Here is a 14133-nt window from a genome sequence, read left to right as displayed (position 1 = left end):
GAAATAATCATTAAAGTGATTCTGCAATGATTTTATGGTGTGCATTTTATTTCTAAATTACACTGTTTACATAGCAAATATTTTTAGTAATATCGGTGTGTAGGCAGCCATCATCTAAAAGGCCAGTGCATGACATATTTAGCAAAAGTTGTTGTTAAACAGAGCAGACACACAACATTTACCGATGTGGTTATACAATGTAACCGACTATATCAGTGATGCCCTAACTAACTTTTTTTTCTGTACAAAAAAATGAAAGTCAGTAGAGCCACTGGACACACATGGGACTAATAGGGCTACAATACTCCACAATACTCAATTTGGACAGCTTTAATCTAACTTAAAACAATGTATGCACTAGTAACAAGCAGATCAAAATGATTTAACCAGTGTCTAACCCTAACCAAACCCATATCATATAACCAGGCCAATTTATAAATCTAACCCACCTTATATTTGATGTCCTCAGAGGGGTAGGGCAAGTGCCAACATAAGTTAGAAGCACCCTGTCACTAGTGGGGTTCGGACAGAGCAAGGAGGCTGGTGAGGGGGTAGAGTGGTGACAAATATGGATTGTCACCCATCCACGACCTACTTCTGAAGTCTGTTTGTTGGCCTGAACCCATGTAAGCAGAAACAGAGGGAAACTTTGGCTACCTTGCAATACTTTTGTGTGTTCCCCATTCTGTTACCCGTTCTCCAAAAACATACTCTCAGGTTAACAAGACTGCTCATTAATATGGTAACCACATGTATTATAAAAATCACTGAACTTAAATAGATCCTCCACTATTTTTCTTAAACATATTTATTATTTTTCTGCTTGTTCACGATATACATGATTATAAGTATGATTCAACCCAACTTTTTCCCCTTGTGCAAACAACCCAAATAATGAGGTTTGTCAGTAATACACTAATCAGCTAGTCAGAGTAGGTGAAATCTATGAGTCACAGCATCAGTTGGTTACATCTAGAAAACAAGTTTCACAGACTTTTGTCCATGATGAACAGTGTCTGTAAAGAGATGTTGGTGGAATATAAATGAACTGAATAAGTTCTTGTTCAGTACCGGTCAAGATTATGAATATATTATCTATGTAGCAGAGGTACGTCAAAGGCTTGGTGTTACAGGCGGAGAGAAAGTCCTGAACAAGAACATCTTCACAAACATCTCATGACGTTCACCCAACTATCAATTTAAAACTGAACTACTTCCCTACTCACATTCACTTTCTAGATACAACCATTCATATCAGGTTAAACACTACACAAACCACCATATATCGAAAACCGACGGATAAACCATCATATCTAATGTATGATAGTTTCCACCCTGACCACACTAAACACTCTCTAAATCTTTAACCGGGCTCTACAATATAATAGTAAATGTTCTGACATTGCTGAAAGTGATTACAATTTAGAGAAATGGAGGGCACTCCTGGCTAGAATATCCTTGCCAAAAAATTATATATACAAAAAAACAATAAAGTATCCAGGTGCTAGGGTTTTAATAATCCCCCCATAAGAGGACTATACACATCCAAAAAAACCCCACAAAAACCCTGCACACCAGAAAAAACTTCCCCAGGGAGGTATTTATAATTAAAAAAACATTTTATTAATTTAAACATGATACAGAAAAAAGTATAAAACTTTAAACATTGTATATCCATCAAAAAGCAAATAAATACATACCCCCACAGTGTAATAACTGAAAAACAAGATATGAAGGCAGATACTCTGGATGAAAGAATACCCCAACATTTCGGCTCAAACGCCTTTGTCAAGGGAGCTCTCAAGAGATACCAAAGAACATGTTCCCAAAAAAGGAGACAAGAAATCCTGTTTTTCTTTTGATAGAGGACTATGTAGCGTTTTTGTGAGTGCTTATGGCTATATTTACATAGATCTTTCTCCTTTCCTTCTCCTTTAACACCTTCCACACAGATGAATATTCCTTTTTTGTTTTTTTGTAGTTATTTGATCTATGAGCTGAATGTTTATATATATATATATATATATATATATATATATATATATATATATATATATATATATATATATATATATATATATACATACATACATACATACATACATACATCAGAGAGCACCACAGCTTCATTGTAATCAGCTTGAAAAAGGAACTAGAATGATCTAAAAGCTTGCTATGGTTATCTTAGTTAGCCAATAAAGGTATCCCCTTTTTACCACTTTTGTTATTTTTTATTTCAAAAAGGTTACCCCAATCCATAGTAAAGAAATAGCTTGACAGCACTGTTCTATTTTATTCTTATTTTCCACCCTCTCATTTCAATAGAGCAATATGCATCTGTGGGAGCAGAAGTGAAATTCTATAATTTTTTTTGAAAAATTTATTTCAATGCAGGATTCTGCTGGAGAATCTCTATTAACTGATGCGTTTTGAAAAAAAACTTGGTTTTGCCATGACAGTATTCCTTTAAACACACAGAGACAATTATCAGTATTGTCTAGTTTGCAGCTGCGACAAGTAGCTCCGTGTGTCATTGCCTTAAGGAGAATAAAAATAAATCCAAGTTCCCTCATATTCATTTTCCAGCCTGTCAGTCATTCTATACACTGCAAAGTTATTGCAGGGAAAGGAACCAGGTTTAAAAAAAAAAAAAAAAAAAGAAGAAGAAAGAACAAAATAAAACACAGTTCTGAAACATAAATAAATTGAGCACTAAATAAACAAATAAGCATTCAGAGATAGCAAGCACTCTAACTTCATATCTCATTACAGGTATTAACACATACCACAGTTTGCACAGTATAGTACATAAAAATGACTGCTGACAGTTTAATATACTGAATTATTGATTTTAAGTAAAATGGAAAAATTACAACTCTACATAACACAATGGAATAAAACTGAAAAAATAATTTAACATACAGAATGGCGTGATGTATTATTTCAGGAAAAACCACTTAATAAATATTAAGACTACAGGGCTGACTTATATTAAGTCAGTTGGTTTGGGATGGAATGGTGAATCCCTTGGAAGGCTATGGGTGACATTTTTCTTTTATTTGTTTTTCAAATGGATGGTAACAATATCAGTAACAAATCCACCTTGCTGGAAGGGCAAATGGGCTTTCCAGGACTGGTCCTAAAATTTGTTCTATCCATAACTAAATTGATAACTTATGGATCAATCACTGTAGAAATAAGTAATAACGATTGGTAAATCTTATCTTTATTGTTAGTCATTTAAGAGTCCTTATCCGACAGTCACTGGATTTGTTTAGTATTTTAATAACCAAATATATATCAGAAGTTAAATTTCTTGAGCATATAGAGGTACAGGTATGGGATCTGTTATCAAGAATGCCTGGGACCAAGGGTATTCCGGATAAGGGGTCTTTCCGTAATTTGGATCTCCATATCTAAAGGATTAATTATATCTTAGTTGGAATCAAGTACAAGGTACTGTTTTATTATTACAGAGAAAAAGAAAATCAATTTTAAAAATTCTGAATTAATTGTTTAAAATGAAGTCTATGGGAGATGGGCTTTCTGTAATTTGGAGCTTTCTGGATAACAGGTTTCCAGATAACAGATCCCATACCTGTATAAGGCTGCAGTGCTTTTTTAAAGTTGATCAAATGGCATATTGACTGCGAATAATTTAAATGAAACATCTGACATCAATATGATCCAAAAAAAGAACAAAAACTTATTCATGGTTTGTGTGCAATTATACATACTGCATCCGCACACACTTACACACAACTGAAATGGCATCCATGTAATGGGGTACCATACACAATGACAGGCTAAGTATTTTCTCATATATAAAATATGCTGCTGTTTAGCCATGGGGGTAGCCATTCAATCTTAACCCTTTAACTGCCAACGACGTACGGCGTGGCAGTAAAAGGCTTTATCTGCCAACGACGTGCGCCGTACGTCGTTTGGCAGATAAACATACTCTCTGCAGAAGCGGCATGTGTCTCTTCCGCAGAGAGCTTTTAAACATGACAGCCCCCTGGGCAACGAGCCAGGGGGGCTGTCAGGCCGGCCCTGCAACGCGATCGTTGCAGGGCCTCCCCCCCAAGCAGCAGACGCATCGCATTGCGTCTGCTGCTTCCTCCCTAGCGCCGCCCACGCGAGTTCACGCGAGATGGAGGGCAGAACTGCAGCACCACGACCAGGCAAACTTGAAGACAGGTAAGGGTGATTTTTTTTGCATTCATACACACTTACACACACTTACATACATGTACACACACATACAGCACACAATTTTACAGTTTTTTGTTTTTGTTTTTTGCACACTTATATGCACCTATATACACTCATATACACACTTACACACTGTCACACAACTTTTACACATGCACACACATGTATACACAAACACTTTTTTTTAAAAAAAATTTTTACCACTTTGTTTTTAGTTTCTTTTCCTTAAAAACTGTTTATTATGACAGCGTGACTATTGGATAAGATATTCTGACCACTAATTACGCTGTTGTGTGACTTATTTTGTTGTTTCACTAATTTGCACAATTTTTGTGGTTTTATTGCATTTTTATCCCTGTATTAGTATTCCTGATCTGTTTTTAGCATAGCTTTGCCATGTGTAACTTTAGTGTAGAAAAATAACTTTATCTATTTTGAATTCCTCAGAATGTGTACATTCTAAAAATATATGGCTTTCTGGGGGTCTCTGTATAGTTCAGTATAGGCATCAAACTGTTCAGTAGGCCTCTGGTGTTTCTATTTGGGGCGATTTGCCTTTGTACGCAAGAAATTGTGTGAGATAAATGTGGCAAATCGCAACATTTTTAGGCGATTTTCTAAAATGTCATAAAAACCAATAACTTTAGGAAAGCTTTGCGGCTTGGTACTTTGGTGTAGAAAGGACTCTTTACCCTTGTTGGATTTGTCAGAATGTGTACTTTCCAAAAATATATGGTTTTCTGAGTTTTTCTGTATAGTTTGGGGGTGTTACAACACATCATACGCTGACAGGGGGCTCTGTATGCAAAAGCTGAGTTGGCAGGCTAGAAATCCATATACGCTATTTTCATTTTGGGGTCAGTACACACCACAGACTTTGGTATATCTATGCATATTGGGCATCAAACTGTTCAGTAGACTTCTGGTGTTCCTATTTGGGGTGATTTGCCATTGTACGCAAGATATTGTGTGAGATAAATGCAGCAAACTGCAACATTTTTAGGCGATTTTCTGAAATATCATAAAAATCGGCAAACTTAGGAAAGCTTTATGGCTTGGTACTTTGGAGTAAAAGGAAATGTGTACCCATTATAGATTCGAGGGAATGTGTACTTTCCAAAAATATATGGCTTTCTGGGGTGAGTGTACTTTTTTGTAGCATTATCCCACATAAAGGATGTAAATGTGTTGATTTTCTGAAATGACGCATCATATGGGGGTATGTTCCCATTGGGGCCCCTACATGCCACATACTTAGGTAAACCTATACATATTGGGCATCAAACTGTTCAGTGGACCCCTGGAGTTCAAATTTAGGGTTTTAAGTTTTAAGTTTTATCTTGGTACCTAATGCTATGTAGGAGATAAGGTGCTGGAAACTGGAAGCTTTGAAGGGATTTTTGGAAATTTCATCAAAATTGCTAAATTTCTAAATACTTTGCGGCTTGGTACTTTGGAGTAGAAAGACACGGGTACCCATTTTAGATTCGGGGGAATGTGTACTTTCCAAAAATATATGACTTTCTGGGGTGAGCATACTTTTTACTAGCTTTATTCCACATATAATAATGTAAATGTGTTGATTTTGCAGGAGCTGAAATGACAGAAATGATAGATCATATGGGGGTATGTTCACATTGGGGCCCCTACATGCCACATACTTAGGTAAACCTATACATATTGGGCATCAAACTGTTCAGTGGACCCCTGGCATTCATATTTAGGGTGTTTTATTTGGTTACTTTATGACCTGTAGGAGATAAGATACTATAGACTCGAAGCTTTGAAGCAATTTTTTAAAAAATTCAAATTTTGATAAAAACCTATAACTTTAAGAAAGCATCGTGACTTGGTAGTTTGTAGTAGACAGACAATTGTGCCTACTCTGGATTCCCCAGAATCTGTTCTTTCCAGAAATGTGTAATTTTCTGGTATAAACCGTCTGTTAGTGGAAGTTTTGGCCTTGAAATCTAAAGTATGCAGCTTTGTGAAGCAGTGCTTTGGAAATTTGGTAGTGTACTGCTGGGAGTTTTTGACCTATACAAGTGAGAATTCTCCATAAAACTATCTATATTTGGTATTGGCACATTCAGGAGACATGGGACTTTCCAAAGCAGTTGTATTTTTGTGCATAAAATAATTTTTGTTTCTGGTATGTGTGTTTATATTATGAAAAATATGATTTTTTATTTTTTTTAGACATTTGGAAGCCTATATCTTGTTACAGAATTGGAATTACACCAAAATTCTACCATATTTTGAAAGCTTAGTTTGTCCTGAAAAAAACTATATATTGTTTTCCTGGGTAAACTAAAAGTCCCCCCGAGGAAAGGCCCCAAAAGTGAAACAGTGCAAAATGTTCAAATACTGTCTGGCAATACAAGTTCCGCTTTAACCAAAACGGCTGGCAGTGAAAGGGTTAAAAGGGGAAAGGGCACAGGTTACACAGCAAATAAACTCTGTAGTGCTTAATCGATTATCTGCTATGTAACTGTATTCAATTTACTAACATACAGTATACATCATCCATTATTATTCTCTTACTTATTTCTATCTAAGCTAAAAAATTATATATATTCACTCGTCAATAATATGGCCACAGAAACACAAATTAATGCAAAGACTGAAGTAAGTATTGCAGACTTAACTATAAGGCAGACTAGAGCTTGATGGCATGTTGTTATTTATTTATAAGGCATCAACATATTCAGCACAACAGGGAAACAAGGATAAAAATTAAAGAAGCTGAGAACCTGGAGATTCAGAGCTTACTGGAACAGAGACTGCACTGAAATGTTAGAAAAGAGAAACCTGAAAGGGGATTTACAGCATGCTTCACAATACAAACTGTGGTGGAAATAAATGCCAAATCAGAATTTCATCTGCCATCTAACAAGCAAAGATTAGCTAATACCACTGGGACATTGATTTCTATTTCTCTTCACCTCGTAACTGTGGTAAATTCAGGCTGCTAATGGAGCAGCTTTCAGAAGAATTTAAATGACATATAGTGCCAACAATAGGGCCTTTAAGAATTATATGCTGTGCACACAATAATGCAACAGAATTCCATACATTATTCAGAAATCCTGTAAAGAAGGAATAGAAATCACAAATGCCAGTCACTGTTTAGTCTTAAAAATAAGCTGTGGCTGTGTTACAGTGTTTTTGTATGCCATATATTGTGTAAGAAACCTACCACACCTATTAATAAGGGTTTAGAAATAGGAAAATATAATCAGCATGCTGCAACTTCGGGAAAAAGTTGGCTGCTCAGCCTTGTATACAAGGTCAACAAGTAAATATGTTCAATTAAAGTCTGTGCTAAACATCAGAGGAAATACGAAGTTGGGTAATGAAATTTGAGTAGTTTGTGAAAACACTGCTCTCTTGTAATTTACTGCTTGCAAGCTCAACAGGTAGTTCAAGACTAGGACTAGGGTAGTAAATGCTATCAATTCCAGCAGAAGACAGAATCCCCAGTTTTATTCTGTTGGCATTGGTCATACTGATAAGAATGGTGGGTTTTGCCTTATTATTAAAGGCCACTAATATTTAGGATACATGAACACAGTTTTGCATAGTCTGATTTAGAGTAGATTTACTGCAAGTGGCAATACACCCACAGATACACACACATTAATATTTACACAAATAGACACAAAGATATGTATACAAGACAAATGCACTCTTTAGAAAAGAAGCATCGCCATAGACCCAGTATCCAATGTTAGTGTTTGTGTTTACAGGCATCGATATTATCAAATGACAGGGCTGTGGAGTCGGAGTCGAGGAGTCTGAGGCAATTTTGGGTACCTGGAGTCGGCAAAAAATGAACCGACTCCGACTCCTACTAAATTTAAATGGGAATAAAAAAAAAAAATAAAGCAAGTTTAAATGTCCCAATTCACAAACAGTCATAATTAATTACTTCTCTGCTTTAAGAATAAAGTCCAATGCACACAGGGCATAAACGAATACGTTGAGTTACCATGAAGCATGCTTTTCATTGACTGTATGAATGTATAAAATACAGTAGCATATTAAAAACAGAGGAGTCTGAGTCGGAAGTATCAGAAACTGAGGAGTTTGAGTCGGAGAATTTATCTACCGACTCGACAGCCCTGTCAAATGAAACAAGTTTTGTATGATATTCAGTGCGTGTATGGTGACAGACGAGGTGAATGATATTTTAAGGCCTTTGCCGATGTCTTGTCAATAGGGTGGGATGGAAAACTGCAAAGGAAAGCGTTTAGTGCTGAATCATCAGTTAGGGGTAGAATTGTTTTGTTTCTACCTGCGTATCTGATGATTTAGCTCTAAACGTTAGGGTATGAGCGATCTTTCCTGCAACCAATGGCCACTGAAAAGCTCATAACACTAACGTGCGTGGCCACCATTACACAGTTTACATTACACATTTTTTTCCCCCACATGCCACAGTAAAAATTATCTCAACCAATATTTGTTTGTGGTACTTATTTGAAGTACGTTCCCAAGCATGATTAACTGGTGTTCTCTTTTTTTCTATAAGGTCTGCTTTTGACATTATGTTTCAGCATTCACATTTCAAATATGTATACATGCATTTACTTTTATTTCAGTTACTTTCTGGGCTTAGGTAAAATGGTAATATATTTGAATTTTGTAATCTCTAAAAAGGAGAAAATGTGGGTTAAAAATTGTAATTTTTCCTAAGGACCTGTTTGACAATCAAAAAACAGAAATGATGAACAATCCATTTTGCTTTCATGCAAATCCTCTCTTGCTCAAGAAAATTGTTTGTTCTTGCAAAGAATTACTGTTGACCAACCTTTGCTCTTTTTTATGAAATATACATTTAGAATTCTATGAGAAATATACACCCTCTGAAAGCAATATATATATTGGATTATATATATTGGATTTACAGCATGTAAATCTTTTATAAGAAATTCAACATTCACATGCATAAATACAGATCTTATACATTACACTGTTTTCTTTGAAAGTATAACTGAAAAGCTAATGTTATGTTGTACCTTTTATAAAATAATAAAAAAATAGTCATCATTTTGAAAAGAGTTCCTTTATATACAGTTTGGGAACTCCTCTTAATTCTTTGGAGTTTTGTTTATCATTGCTGAGCTTTTAAAGTAGCAACTTCCTTTTAATATATAACATTCCTTATGAAAACAGTAGAATTTCAGCAGTGACATAAAGTTTATTAAATTAACAGAAAATATGCAATATACATCATAACAAAATTAGACAGGTGCATAAATGTGGGCACCCCAACAGAGATATTACATCAACACTTAGTTGAGCCTCCTTTTGCAAATTTAACAGCCTCTAGACACCTCCTATAAACTTTGTTAAGTGTCTGTATTCTGGATGACGGTATTTTTGACCATTCGTCCATACAAAATCTCTCCAGTTCAGTTATTTGATGGCTGCCGAGCATGGACAGCCTGCTTCAAATCATCCCATAGATGTTCGATGACATTTAAGTCGGGGGACTGTGACGCCCATTCCAGAATACTGTACTTCTCCCTCTACATAAATGTCTTTGTAAATTTCCTACTGTGTTTAGGGTCATTGTCTTGGAATGCGGTGTTCTTCTTCCGCCATGCAAAGCACTTTTTGTTATGACCAAATAACTGAATTTTTGTCTCATCAGTCCATAGCATAGTCCAAAATGACTGACTTGTCTAAATGAGCTTTTGCATACAACAAGCGACTCAGTTTGTAGCATGAGTGCAGAAAGGGCTTCTTTCTCATCACCATGCCATACAGATGTTCTTTGTGCAAATTGCACTGAATTGTAGAATGATGTACAGATACACCATCTGCAGCAAGATGTTTTTGCAGGTCTTTGGAGGGGATCTTTGGCTTGTCTGAGAAAACAGAATCACAACTTGCAACTGGCTACCTTAAATTGAAGGCTTAACAAGCTAATCCGACCAATTTTGTTTTGCCAGTAATCAGTATTGAGCAGTTACATGGGTACCCAAATTTTTGCACAGCCAGTTTTTCACATTTGATTTAATTTCATAAATACTGTTTTACTAAAAATCTTTGTTCTGAAAACACCCCAGCACTCAGATGTTCCTCATGTACAGCAACACACAGCTCCAATACTATCATCAAATTTGCAGACGACACCACCATCATCGGCTGCATTTCTGATGGAGATGAGTCGGCTTACAGGGCAGAGGTGAGAGCCCTGACATCATGGTGCCGGGACAACAACCTGCTGCTCAACGTCAGCAAAACTAAGGAGCTCATTGTGGATTACAGGAGACTGCAGGGAGGAGGCCATACCCCCATTCACATTGAGGGAGCAGAGGTGGAGAGAGTCAGCTGCTTCAGATTCCTTGGCATCAATATCAGTGAGGATCTGAGTTGGTCTCACCATGTTGGTGTGAACACAAAAGCTGCAAGACAGCGGCTCTTCTTTCAGCGGCGCCTGCGAAGGTTCGGCATGGACTCCAGAATACTCACAAACTTCTATCGATGCACCATTGAGAGTATTCTGTCTGGCTGTATCACCACCTGGTATGGCAGCTGTAATGCTTTGGACTGCAAAGCTCTGCAGAGGGTGGTGAGATCAGCAGAGCGCATCACCAGGACTGAACTGCCGGACATGCAGGACCTGTACATAGAGCGCTGTAGGAGGAAGATGCAGCAAATCCTCTCTGACCTCAGCCACCCCAGCCACAGACTTTTCACGCTCCTACCATCAGGCAGGCGGTACAGGAGCATCCAGACCCGCACCAGCAGATACAGAGACAGTTTCTACCCACAAGCCATCAGGCTTCTGAAATGCTGACATTCTACCCAAACCAACACACACTCCCCATAACTACTGGACTCTTCCCAGTGTCACTTTAAGCAAAGCCACTTTAAATCCTCACTGCACAATTTCAAATATTGCATTGCATTTTATTATTGTAAATACTTGTACCTTTATTGCACACTTTTATTATATTTAATATTTGTATTATTTTTTTTTGTTTTGTTTGTCTATGTAAAGTTGGGAGGAACACGGGTCAAATTTCATTACAGTAATGATGCTTCATTGTTATTTGTATATGACAATAAACTTGAAACTTGAAAGACATACCACACTGTTATCTTTTTTTGTTGAAAGTGGAGTAAATTATTATGCAAACGGAGAGGGGTTCCCAAACTTTTTCATATGACTAACCCTTCTTGGTGTATTCCCATAAACCATATTTTAAATGCACCCAACAAATCTATATCACCCCATAAGAAACAGCCCAAATGGAACATGTTGAATAATCACACTTAAATGCGACAATGATAATGCAAATTTGAGACACATGGTATAGGACTGTCCACTAATTGCCAAGCACTGCTTCCAAAAAATGGAATACCTGCAAGTACATGTAGCCTTTACTGTCAGTTATATCAGAGATATGCCTATTAGGACTAAATGAGAAACACTTGTTCTTAATAAAACAAGGAAATTATATGGGCAGGAATCTTTTATGCAAGGAAGCGGATGGTAATGCGATGGATGAGCACCCAACTCTGCTGATATTATGCCAGGTGTGATCAGCACATATTAGTTTGTTTTAGAAAGGAACATAAAGGAAATCACTTGAACACTTCAACCAGTAAGGTGCAGGTAGCAGCAACTGTAAACAAAACTGAAGCAGAGCACTGGAATGCCTCTTAGTAAAAACACTTGTTTATTCGAATCATTAAAATCATGATAGAAAGTACCCCCTAAATAACAACGCGTTTCATGGCTACATGCAACTTCCTCAGAAGATAACGGTAGCAGCAACTGCCCTGAATGCTAAAGCGCTGTATATGGGCAGTAAGAAGTGCAATTTTGTATCTCTTGGTGCTCTTGTACTTGTTTCTGGATAAACAGTAAATTTGCCTTATTGAGAAAATTAACAGAAGGGTTAATGAAGACTTTTAACGTATGAAAGGAAAGAAAAAATCTTAAGTTTCCAACTTTGGGGAACTCTGTTTCACATGCCACTCTCTTCCTTCTACCAAAACACTAAAACCAATGACAGTTTACATTTGTAGTGTTTTAATTACCTAAAGTTTTGGGGGAATTACAGATTTTCTTTAAAGACAGAGGCAACAGAAAAAGCCCAATGGATAAGAAAAGGAAAAAATGCTAAATTAGAAAAAAAAAAAAAAAAAAAATACTCTGATTAGAGTCTCTATGCAGAAAGGACAGACATATATGGTGCACAACCCCCCCCCCAACAAATTATCTAAATCAGTGCTGCCCAACTTCTGTGGCACCGAGGGCCGGAATTTTTCTGGCCTACATAGTGGAGGGCTGATAATGGAAGACAGTTTTGACCACTCCCCTTTTTTAAACCGCACCCACTTCAAACTACACCCATGTTGTCACAAGAGCTTTTAAGACCACCCCCACATTAATGGTGGGAACACAGCAAAAACCCAATGGTTGGTGCTCACTGAAGGGATATCACCATTCATTCATATGTGAAAGAATTATATTATGTCATATTAAGACACACACTTAAATCCACATGACTCCTCCTCCTCTGTGGATAGCACAGCAACCCCCAGCATATAATTGCACACCTTAGGGACCATATAATGAGTATTTCCAAATGCTAACAAACTCCCAGAACAAACCCCTGCCAGGTTCACCTCCCACCGGCAGCATAGGGCAGGCAGAGTAAGGCACACACAGGCAACATAAGAAAAGGCAGAGTATGGCACACGGGGCAGCATAGGGAAGGCAGAGTATGGCACACACGGGCAGCATAGGAAAGGCAGAGTATGGCACACACAGGCAGCATAGGGAAGGCAGAGTATTGCACACGCAGGCAGCATAGAGAAGCCAGAGTATGGCACACACAGGCAGCATAGGGAAGGCAGAGTATGGCACACACAAGCAGCATAGGGAAGGCATAGAGCTGGCAGAGTACTTCCTGCCCTACCCTGCCTATGTGTGCCATACTATGCCTTTTCGTATGTTGCCTGTGTGTGCCATATTCTGCCTTTCCTTATGCTGCCTGTGTGTGCCATACTCTGCCTTCCCTATGCTGCCCTCCCCTGCCTACGTGTGCCATACTATGCCTGCCCTGCCTGTGCGCCATACTATGCCTGCCCTACGGCACACACAGGCAGCATACAGTGACACAATGCTGGATGTGTCAGAGGGAGGTGAACAGGTGAACAATGTGGGTGATTACAGCCTGAGGTGTGAACAATGCAGGCATTAAAAGGTGTGAACAGTACATGGGATTACATGATTAAACAATACAGGGGCATTACAGCCTGAATCTGAGGTGTGAGCAATGCAGAGGGCCAGTTAATCTTAGTACTGATACCATTTAAAACTTACACAAAAGTAAGCCATCAAAGCAGCCAGACAGGTGGGGGGCCGCACAGAGGGGGCCGCACAGAGGGGGCCCGGGGCCACCAGTTGGACAGCACTGATCTAAATAAAATAAAAAGGTACAATCGATTTTGTTAACATTCTGGGAAACTGAACAGAATGTTTCTTTTTTGTGTTACTAAATGCAAACACATAATTATTTTCATTTTATCACCAAGCCAAAGTCACAAGGAAGCAAATATTCCATTAACAAGGGCACTCAAGGGTAACAAGAAATAAGTAACTGTTGAAGACAAATAATTCATACAGGGCTGTGGTAAACAAATAATAGTTCTAAAAATAATGGTGCAAATCTATTATAAAACAAACAAGAGCTTTAAGTCACCAGGTACCATGTAAAGTAGAATAACAGCAGAGGTCATCATAGGGAACACCAAAGGCTCGCCCAATCGACACAACTTACAGTTAGGATGCAAAATGTATATAACCAATGCTTGCAATGTATAGTTCTAGAATTTTATCTTGTATTAAGTTAAAAAAAAGGTAAAGAATAAAGTTATAGTTAAAAGTTA

At 37.6% G+C, this 14133-nt stretch overlaps 1 protein-coding gene across 2 annotated transcripts in view; it reads right to left on the bottom strand.

The window, feature by feature from the left end:
• usp32 (ubiquitin specific peptidase 32) overlaps positions 1-14133 on the bottom strand; it is a 111802-nt gene that overhangs the window by 84836 nt on the left and 12833 nt on the right. The gene's annotated exons all lie outside the window — the stretch shown is intronic.

Source organism: Xenopus tropicalis, chromosome 2 (genome assembly GCF_000004195.4).
Source record: "Xenopus tropicalis strain Nigerian chromosome 2, UCB_Xtro_10.0, whole genome shotgun sequence".
Lineage (NCBI taxonomy): Eukaryota > Metazoa > Chordata > Amphibia > Anura > Pipidae > Xenopus > Xenopus tropicalis.
This window is presented reverse-complemented; position numbering and strand designations above follow the sequence as displayed.